General features: G+C 41.4%; 2 pseudogenes; both read right to left on the bottom strand.

Moving 5' to 3' along the window:
* Positions 1 to 3,387: 3,387 nt before the first annotated feature.
* LOC112473695 lies at positions 3,388 to 3,506 on the bottom strand (annotated as a pseudogene).
* A 5,881-nt stretch (positions 3,507 to 9,387) lies between these two features.
* LOC112473987 lies at positions 9,388 to 9,506 on the bottom strand (annotated as a pseudogene).
* Positions 9,507 to 11,468: the final 1,962 nt, after the last annotated feature.

The following is an 11,468-nucleotide window of genomic DNA, read 5'->3' as shown; positions in this document are numbered from 1 at the left end:
CCACAGACCGGCTGGTGTAAACAACACATTTCTTTCTCACAGTTCTGGAGTCTGGGAAATCTAAGCACAAGGTGCCAGCAGATTCAATTCCTGGTGAGGGCCCTCTTCCTGGCTTGCAGACAGCTGCCTTCCTGCTGTGTTCGCACATGGGAGAGATGTGGGGAGCTCTGTCTCTTCCTTTTCTCATCAGGGCACCAGCCTTAGCAGATTATACCCTCATTTAACCATTATCACTTACTTACAGGCCGTATCTCTAAATACAGTCACATTGGGTGTTAGGGCTTTAACATGAATTTGGGGTGTGGGGGCTTGAACATTTTGTCCATAATACCATCAATGCCTGATACTTTAGAGAAAGCTAAGCTGGCCTAACAAGGCGAAATTAGGGCCTAGATAAATTCCATTACCTATTTTTCCCAGTAAGTTCTTGAGAAATAGCTGCTGCTGCCTCTGATGTGTGGTAGTTCTGCATTTACAATTTAGAAAGAACACGGTTGCCCCATCCTCAGGGTGGTGTGGGTTCCAGTTGACATCTACTATGCCCTCCTGGGATGCTTCTTGAAAAGTTTCTGGATGGTTCTGGCTGACTAATACCCCTTGTCCTGCCTAATTCTCAAGCAGGATCTCCAACTTTTCTGCCAATTCTGTGATCAACTGCATTTGGTATTAATGACAATGTCTTTTCTACCTAAGACAGCTAATGTGGGTTTCCACTGCTTGCAATAACTCAGAACTTTGACTGATACATATATCATGTAAAGAACAATGGAAGGAGTTGAGTGCTTGGTCTGAAACAGGGAAGTCTCAGAGAGTTGCTATTTATCTATAGATATCTGAAGGGCTGTCATGTGGAAGAGAAACAGACCTGGTTCTGTGTGACTTCGGAATGCAAAACTAGACCAACGAGGAAAGCTTTGAGGAGAAATATTTTAACTCCACACGAGGCAGAACCTACAGAGAGAGTCCGCAAGAACGTGATGACCAGGGATAAAGCGCCCTCGCTCCCAGTCACTCTTGCTTTTAGTGGAGGCTGGGCCTTTTTGTCAAGGATACTGTGCAAAATCTAGTCTCTGGATAAGGTGCTTTTAAGATATAGCTCCGTTTTTAATTACATTTAAGAACAATTCAGGAGCTATTTTAGATATTGATCTGCCACAGGGAGGAAAAAAAAGGAAGAGAAAGAAAGAGAGAGAACAATCTACTCTCTTGCTTATTAATTTTTTATAATCTTAATTTTCATAATGATAAGAAGAAAAAGTAAACCATGTACAATGAAGGAAATCTGCTTACTATAGAAAAGTATAAGGTAGAAAATAGATGTCACCTTTAAACCATCACATATTTGGGAGTATTAATTTCTAGTCATTTTATGTCAGTATATACAGAAAAAATTTTGGCATCAATTTTATAGAAACATAATTCACATATTATAGAATTCACCCATTTAGAATGTACAATTCAATGGTTTTTGATATATTCACAGACTTGTGCAATCATCACCACAATCAAATTTAGATTTACCCTACCCTTTAGCAGTCATCCCTTATTTCCCCTACTCCCTGCCCCTTATCAACTCCAAGAAACCACTAACCTACTTTCCATCTCTAAAGATTTACCTATTCTGAAACTTCATATAAATAAACTATTATTATAAATATAATATGTGGTATTTTCATTTATTATATTTTCATGGTTCACTCATGTTGTAACATGTCAGTACTTCATTTTTATTGCTGAAAAATATTCTAGTGTATGAGCATGCCATATATATACATATTTTTTTACTATTCGATTTTTTCAATTACAGTTGACATACAATATTATATTCATTTCAGGTGTACAACACAGTGATTAGACATTTATATAACTTATGAAATGATCATCCCGATAAACCCAGTACCTATCTGACATCATACCTGGTTATTACAATATTACTGACTATATTCCTCATGCTGTACTCTATATCCCCATGACTATTTTGTAACTACCCATTTGTACCTCTTAATCTCCTCCCCCATGCCATATTTTTTCTATTCATACGTAATTCATTGATACTTGGATGTTTTCTATATTTTATCTATTATGAATAATGCTGCTATAAATACATGTGTACAAATTTTTATATGTTTTTATTTCTCTTAGGTATATACCTAGAAGTAGTATTTTTAGGTCATATAGTAATTCTGTGTTTAAATCTTTTGAGGAATTGCCACACTGTTTTCCAACATAGTTGCACCATTTTATATTTCCACCAACAGTGTATGAAAATTCCAATTCTCTACGGACATTTGTTATTATCTTTTCAATTGTAGCAAACTAGGGGGTGTGAAGTGACATCTCATTGTAGTTTTTATTTGCATTTCCTGAAGGCTATTCACCTTCTTGTGTATTTATTATATATAGTCTTTGGAGAAATATTCAAATCTTTTGCCCATTTTTTAAATTATTATTTGTCTTTTTAAATATTGTTTTAAGAGTTCTTTATATATTCTAGATACAAATCTCTTATTAGATATAAGATTTGCAAAAATTTTCTCTCATTCTTTTGGTTGTCTTTTCACTTTCTTGATGGTGTCCTTTGAAGTACAAAATATTTTTAATGCCGATGAAGTCCAACATACCTATTTTTTCTTTTGTTATATGTGCTTTTGGTGTCATAGCTAAGAAGCCATTGCCTAATCCAGGCTCGTGGGAATTTACCTTTATGTTTTCTTCTCAGTGCTTTATAGTTTGGGCTCTACATTCAAGTATTTGATACATTTAGTGTTAATTTCTGTTTATAGTATGAGAAATGGGTACAACTTTATCTGTCTATGTGTGAACATTCAGTTGTCCTGGCACTATTTGTTGAAAATATTATTTTTGCCTCATTGAAGTGTTTTGGCACCTGTGTCAAAATCTGTTGACAATGAATGTGAAGGTTTACAGCTGGGCTCTTAATTCTATTCCGTTGATCTATATTGTCTATTCTTATACCAGTACCACACTGTCTTGATTACCATAGTTTCCTACTAAGCTTTAAAATCAGAAAATGTGAGTCCTCCAAAGTTGTCTTTCTTTTCCAAGATTGTCTTGACTATTCTGAGTCCCTCAAATTTTCATATAAGTTCTAGCATCAGTTTATCAGTTTCTGCAAATAATCCAGATGGGATTTTGATGGAGCCATTCAATCTACAGATTGGTTTGGGCAGTATTGTCATCTTAACAATATTAAGTCTTATGATCCATAAACATGGGATATCTTTTTATTTATTTAGATCTCAATTTTTTCAACAATGTTTTTTATAATTTTCAGAGTATAAGTGTTATGTTTCTTTTGTCAAATTTATTATGTATCTATTATTTTGATGACATTGTAAATTAAATTATTATTTTTAAATTTTTTTAAGCCTACAGCACCTGGTATTCCCAGGTGGTCTCCCATCCAAGTACTAACCAGGCCCGACCCTGCTTAGCTTCTGAAATCAGACAGGATTGGGCATGTTCAGGGTGGCATGGCCATAGACTGTAAATTAAATTATTTTTAAGTTTTATTTTGCTGGACTCATTCGTTAGTTCTAATAGTTTTATAGTGGATTTCTTACAATTTTCAATATATGAGATCATGTCTTCTGCAACTAGCGATAGTCTGACTTCTTCATCTCCAATCTCATTGCCTTTTATTTTGTTTTCTTGACTAACTTCCCTGACTAGAACCTCCGGTATAATGCTGAATGGCAGTGGCAAGAGCAGATACCCTTGCCTTCCTCCTGATCTTAGGGAAAGCAATCTTTCTTTCATCATTAAGTATGAGGTTAACTGTGAGTTTTTTATAGGTACATGTTATGAGGTTTAAGAAGCTCTCTTTTATTTCTAGTTGAGTATTCGATCACGAATGATGGGGTGTTGGTTTTTGTTGAATGTTTTTTCTGCATCTATTGAGATGAACATGTATTTTTTTTGTTCTTTATTCTATCGATATGGTATATTACATTAATTGCTTTTTGGACTTTAAACCAACTTTGTATTCCTGAGATAAGTACCACTTAGTCACGGCATATAATCCTTTTTATATGTTGTTTGATTTGGTCTGCTAGTATTCTATTGATGATTTCTGTGTCTACATTCACAAGAGATATTGGTCTGTAGTTTTCTTTACTTGTAATGTTTTTGTCTGGTTTTGGTATCAGAGAAATACTGGCCTTATAGAATTAGTTGGGGTGTGTTTTCCCCTTATGTTAGTTTTCTAGAGCTGCCATAACAAATTACCACAAACCGGTGGCTTAAAATAACATAAGGATATTCTCTCACAGTTCTGGGGACCAGGAGTCTGAAACCACGGCATTAACAGAGTTGGTTCCTTCCAGAGGCCCTGAGGGAAAATTAGTTCCATGCCTCTGTCCTAGCTTCTGGCAATTCCTGGTGTTCCTTGGCTTGTAGATGCATCATTCCAATCTCTTCCTGTCTTCAAATGGCCTTCCTCTCTACATGTCTCTTTGTCTTCTCCTTTTCTATGTCTTATTGAGGAACCACCCTAAATCCAAGCTGACCTCAGCTCAAGATCTTTAACTTAATTTTATCTGCAAAGACCCTATTACTAAATAAAATCATATCCATCGGTACTGAGGATTAGTACTTGGACACACATTTAAGGGGGGCACTATTCACATATCCCATGGACTGTCAATTCTTGCAAGGTCACATACTCACTCATCTTCTCACTCTTTCAACAGCTACTCCAAAGGGCACAGGAGAAAATGGGGATATAGTAATGTATTGGAGATAGTTTTCGCCCTGAAGAATATCATTGTCCAGTAGGGCACTTCGGCAAAAATAACTGAAATGTAAAGAAGGAGATGGTAAGAGCCTTAAGACTTGGAAGCAAAAAGATTAATGAGAGCAGCCCAGAAGAGAAACAAAGCAGAGGGTAACTTTGTCAGCAAAGGCAGGCACTAGAAAGCAGACGCAGATCAGAAATTGGTGCAAACTGAATTTAGCAGGAATATGGGGGTTATAGGTGGGAAGAGTGGGTGACAAGGCCAGAAAAGCAGTCACCCAAAGAACTCAGACTCTGACCATCATAGTTCATCTTAGGATATGTGAAGGTAGACTTGGGTATTTTAGCTGCAGGACCACATTTCATACCATCAGCAGCCTCTAACACTAGCCTAGAGCTCTGTGACTCCGGATAGGAATCATCTTGAGTTGATCTTGAAACTAGAAGATGCCAGCTGACCGAGAACCTCATATACCTTCTGGGGGAAGACTCTGTGGGTGATACCTCAGAACCTATCTAACTCCCCAATTCAGACTCATGATGAAGCCAATTTTGAACATCTTACTACCTCACCTGGCTGAAAATCCCTGTAGTAAACCAATTTCCAATCTTCATTTCTTTCATGCAAATTTTGCTACAAAATCCTATCACACAGAACAGAACTGGGAATGTCCCTTGGAGCTCAGTGAAAGCAGACGGACTGCATCGTCTCACTTTCAGAAGTCATCGTGGCAGCAGTGGTGATGGAGAGTAATGTAGCTCCAGAATCCTGGGGCGGAGGGGTCCTGTCGAGGAGCCCGAGCAGGGAGTTGAGTGTGGAAAAGAGGATCACACAGGCTAGACTGCGGGACCCTTGATATTCTGAGTGAAAAACATGTCACCTTACCCCACTGGACCTTATCCGCAGCCTCTCTTCTCTGAAGGGCAAAGACTAGGGGCAAAGAGGAAAACAGATTAACATCGTAAAACATTCTGGGTCTTCAGCCAAGGAACAATACGTCCCAAACAAATTTAGGCAAAGTTATTTGAAGGGAAGCATGTCACAGAAGCGTAACAATAAATAGCTGTGTTAGACTATGCTACTTCTGCCACGGAAGAACAGGCTCAGAAGCCGATCTCCTGGGAGGAGCCCCCTTCAGTGGAACATTTAGTCACACAGGAAGAGCACACACTGGTGGGGCCTTCCTCCCGGCAGCACCATCTGGGTGAAAAGGAGGTCAACGTGCAGATTCGGAAGCATGAGGTTATGACATGTAACATGCAGGCACTTCCTTCTCTATGGCCACAGTTGTCTCAGAGGAACGTCATAATATCTTTTGCCCACTGCCTCTCCCTCCTTCTTGTAATGTCCCTTATCTAATTCAATCTGGGCCTTCATGAGCCAGAAAACCCTCCTGAGACAGGCAAAGAGAGCAGAGCGCTGCCTCCTGCCTCCTGCATCCAGTGACGTTAGGAGAGCAGTTCCTGCGTCAGCCCTGCGTGCCAAAGACAGCTTGTGCTTTGCCCCTGGGAAAACTGAGAGCCACAATAGACGAGAGCCAGGAGACTTGGCTTCTAGCTCCAGCTCTGCCACTCACATACTTAGTGCCTTGGGGAATGTCATTTAGCATCTCTGGGCCTGAATTTTCTGTCCGTAAAATAATCCGGGGTTTAATGATATTTGAGCATTGCAAATCTCCTTAGAGATCTAGTTCAGGGGTCAATAAGCTATAGCCTACTGGCCAATCCTGTTCACAGCCCGTTTTCATAAAGTTTTGTTGGAACATAGGCATACCGATCATTTACATATTGTTTATGGCTACTTTCACACTACATGGCAGAAGTGGGTAGTTGAGACAAACACCAACTGTGTGCCCCACGAGCCTAAAATATTTTCTATTTGACCTTTTATAGAAAAAGTTTGCCAACCGCAGCTCTAGGCCAATCTGTCATTTTAACAGCAAAGAAACCGAGGCACGGACAGGGCCAGCAATTTGCCAAAACTCATAGAACAAGTCAGGACAGAGGCCAGGACAGTCCAGCTTTCCTGAATCGTGTCAGCCAAAAGTTCTCACCCGGCCTAGAGCTCTCTGTTCGATCCAGATATTGGGCGGAAGCTGTTTGGGGGAAGAAAGCCTGTGGGGATGGAGAGATGGTTCCCAGGAAAGAAGTTTGTGGAGTGAGGGGAGGGCCTGGAGACTTCTGTGATGGAGCAATCCCAGTGAGGTCTGTGTGGCAGGCAAGAGGTAGGTCAGTGTGGGGCTGCTGCACCTGGGCTGCTGAGCCTAAGAGCAGAGCCAGGTGGCTCTCTTGAAAGGCAGCAGCATTTCAGATGGGAATCAGATGAGTGCTGGCCTCTGAGGACATTTTAACCACAGGTCACGGATCTTGGTAAACTTTAGTTGGCTTTTGAACAACAGGGAGACATTTTTTCTTGACTTTTCACTCACTGGCTACTTCCTCCTTCTAGCATTTATTAATCTGACTGGTTAACCATTGACCCCAAATGCAGCCTCCTCTTGTTTCAAGTCCTGTTCTCCCTGTTGGCTTCAGGAAAGAGCTCCCACTAAACAAACCTACTTTTCTTCTTTTTCTTTTCACAGCCGGAGTCAAGTGATAAAGGAGGTGGGGTCAAGGGTGCCATGTTTGCTATAAAAGACACACCCCAAAACCTGGGCCCAGAGAGGGGAATAGGCCCTTCTCATGCAGGCTAGCCATGCTCAGAAGGGAAATCATCAGCTACAAGATGAAATGAACTTAATTTAATTAGTGGGGGGCATGTAGAGGAGAAACTTGTAAAATTATTAATGTATCTGGTTTCTTAATCATTGAAGAAAGTATTATATTTCGTGGTTCTAAACACAACTGCTGTTTTGTTTTAATTCCCCCAACTAAAGATGGGGAAGGAGAACCATAAAAATGGAGGTGGAAATGGAGACAGCCGCTGCAGAAGGGGAGAAGAAGGAGGGTCTGTGGCGTGAGGGAAGAGCCTTCTGAACAGACGGGTCTCAGAGCCTGGCATCTGCTCAATGACCACTTTTCTTCAACTTGTTAGAATCCTCTAGAATGTAAGCCTTTTGGAGGCAGGGAATTTATTTGTTCACTGCTGTGTTCCCTGCACCTAAAATAGTCTTTGGCATGGAGCAGGTGCTCAAATATTTGGTGAATGAGTGAATGAAGGAAAAATTAGTAGTTTGATCACTGGTCAGTCTTTCAGCAGGTGATAGAGGCTCTACAGTGGTTCATTCAGAAGTTGTTCTGCAGCTGGGACAGACGCCATCACGGCAAAATTCATGAAGGACAAGAAGAGGGACTCTCCTGAACTATTAAGACAAGCTCCAGAGAAACATCACTCACAAGGATAGATTTCCATCAAGCACCCAGTGACAGACATCCAGACAGTGACCAACACAGCCCTTTTGTTGTGAGTTTCTTCCTCTCATTTAAGGAGACCTTATGCTTATAGGCAGTTACACTTTAATAACACGTACTGGTTAGTGAGCATGAATTTCGTGTCAGTTATTTTATATATTTTCTCATACGGTCTTCATAATAAGCTTGCTGGGTAGGTATTGTTTCCCCATTTAAAGATGAAAAAATGAGAGGTTAATGAATTTGCCCAAGGTCACACACCAGAGTTTGGACCAGTCCTAGGCTTCTCTGGTCCCAGAGACAGTATTCTTCTCACTAACCATACATTCTGCCTGTAACTAGCTCTGCAAACTTGGGCAGGTCACTTCTTTCCAGGCCTCGTTCTCCCTAGTCTCAAACCTAGGGAGCTGAGCAATATTATGTAGAAAAGTTTTCTACATGTGGGTCTGTGAACAGGTAACTTTATTCCTTAGTGGACCACAACCTAATTTCGCTTTTGGAAGTTGAAATGACACCTTTTATTAAGGGCAGCTAAAAATGTTTCCTACCCACTTGGTTCAGGGATTCTGTGGGCTGCCCTGCTGAGTCCTGGCCCTGCTTTCTTTTCTAAAGTCGAAGGGAGCCCAACTGGCCCCCCAGCACCAGCCTTGCTCCTCCAGTTGCAGGTTTTTATAGTGGTCCCGTCTTCTTTTCCATTTGTTCTGTGCAACACTAAGAGTAAGCAGGTCCCTTCACAGGGCTTGGACACAGGGCAGCATGGCTGGTATAGGTGTCCCCGTGTTCTGTAAGCACTTGTCTTCAGGCACCTGTACACGTATTTCCTTCTGAAGCTGAGTTGGTGAAGGGAGAATATGGAGGAGGGGCAAATTCTAAAGGGGAAAAACCCTGGGGAGCCAGCTGTGTTCCAGATGGGGTGGGGTCTTAATTCATTTGTTGCCTAACTGTGAAGATATAGGAGGTTCAGATTCTCAACACAGAAAGAACCTTAATGATAATCAAACACATAGTTTTCAAACTTTTATTAGTTGTGGAATCCAGTGTATAAAACAATTCCAAGAAAAGCTGGCTAAATCCAGAGGAGTGAGGCCAATATCTCTCTTCACCTGTCTTCCCAGCCTGCCCTGATTATAGGTGGACTCTAGGGGTCTCCACAGAGCACTGCTTAAAATAATTTTTTTCTTTTCTTATTTTTTTAGGCAAGGCAACCCTTGGTTGACCTCACAGATTGCAAGGGCCTTGTCAGCTTACAATCCCTTATTTTTTATTTCACTTATTTTTCACACCTACAGCAGCCGGTCTTCCTAGGCAGTCTCCCATCCAGGTACTAACCAGGCCTGACCCTGCTTAGCTTCCAAGATCAGATGCGATCGGGCTGGTTCAGGGTGGCATGGCTGTAGACTGATGGAAATAATTTCAATGTGACAGAACCTCCATAATTTTCACCCAGAGTTCTGTAAAGTGAGCCATTTACTAAGCTTGAACACCTGGCTGGTGGCAACCCTGATGCTCACTTTTAGGACGGAGCCGCTGCCTTGATAAGTCAGTGAGGGGGTTAGGAAAAGGTTAAAGGTTGTGCTGGTAGGACACTACAACCACATATAGTTAGTGACCCGAGGGTCAGGCATTTCACCTGGGCAGTCCTGAAAACAGGCCACACCAAGAAGGAGGCAAGTAGTGATGTTTCTGTTTTGTTCTTCTCTGGATTTTTTTAACCTTCAAATTCATTCTCTCACCATGACTGCCTGTTGTCTCTGTGCCTTTCTCTACCTGCATCGCATCTATTATGAAACTTCATCCAGATGTCCAGGTCCTCGGTTCTCCCACTTTCTCTAAGTCTGTAGCTCTCTCTAATTCATTACTTTCCATATCCACCTTAGTCCCTGGGATCCACTACTATAAGCAGCCTCTAACTACCCGTTCCGTCAACTCCTTCACTCTCAGGCAGTGCCGGTCTCTATGTGATGACTCGGTGTTCCACATCTCTGGCCTGACCTCTCTCCTGTCCCTATGCACTAATCAGATGCTGAATGGAACTGGCCGGTAGGTGAAATTGATAAGCCCAAGTTCTCCACCTCTGAAGAGGGAGGCCAGAAATCAGGCACAACGTGTGCCTCTCAAGTTTGATTTCACACATCACCTGGAGAACTTTTAAACTTTTTAAGCCTGTGCTTCACCATAGAGCAATGGAATCAAAGTTTAATTCTAATATACATCAGAAAATTACATAAAAATCTTGGCAAATTTTCACAAAGTGAATACCCACATGTTACTACCACCATGCTGAGGGAAAAAAGCACTACCAGCAGCCCAAAGCACCCCCACCCAAATATCTCTTCAGTCCTTCCTCCACAGGATAATAACATTCTCCTGACTTTTAACACTATATATTTGTTCTGCATGTTTGTGATGTTTATAGAAACAGAATTGTAGAGTATGCATTCTTTGTGTCTGACTTGATTCAATATTTTATTTGTAAGATTTAACCACTTTGTTTGCGGAAGCTGTTGTTCATCGATATGCATTGCTATATAGTATTCCATTGTCTGACTATACACATAATATATATAACTATTTGACTCTTGAGATACATATTGATAGTTTTTAGCTTTTACAAATACTGCGACTATGAACATTTTTGTACATGTTGTTTGGCACACACACGTATGCATTTCTGTTGAGTAGATATCTAAGAGCAGGATGGCTAAGATATGCCTATGTTCAGCTTCAGTAGATAACAGCAGTTTTTAAAGTTGTACCACATATGTGTTTTACAAAAGCTCCTCAGATTATTCAATGGGTGGCTAGGATTGAGAACCATGCTAAGGCCTAAACAAGGGTAGCAAAACCAGGCCTTCCACCAACCATCACTCTGAACACCCTTCCTCATCAAAAGACTGGTGAGGGGTGGGGGAGGGCATCACTGGTCTTGTTCCAGGAGAGACACTTGTCCTTCTAATGCCCTGTCGGGGGAAGGGGGCATATCCAATTCTGAGGCTAAGTGAGGTGGGGTCTCCACAAGAATCTCTCTTAGAGATTGGGGTGTTTTCAGGTAAGGAGGAGTGACATCTTGGTCCCTGGCTATCTGCTGCCAAGATTTTAACCTGCAGGCCCATCCTGGCACCACCAACCAAATGCACTGAAGTGGGGCAAGAGAACTCCAGGGACAGCTTAACATACATCCTTTAAAGGAGAAGGATACAGGTGTGCATAGACACAATGGCCACTTCTTTTCTGGCCTCGCTGGCCCGGCTACTACTAAAAGGGATTAGGAAGGAGTGTGGAGTCTATGCTGGCAGAGGGAGAAACAGGCACCTCCCTCTAGCTTCCTGTAGTCTTCAGAGTGTGAGTCTCAGCAATTCCT

Source organism: Pteropus alecto, unplaced genomic scaffold (assembly GCF_000325575.1).
Source record: "Pteropus alecto unplaced genomic scaffold, ASM32557v1 scaffold311, whole genome shotgun sequence".
Taxonomy (NCBI): Eukaryota; Metazoa; Chordata; class Mammalia; order Chiroptera; family Pteropodidae; genus Pteropus; species Pteropus alecto.
The sequence above is the reverse complement of the archived record's forward strand: the minus strand, read 5'-3'. Positions and strand labels throughout refer to the sequence as shown.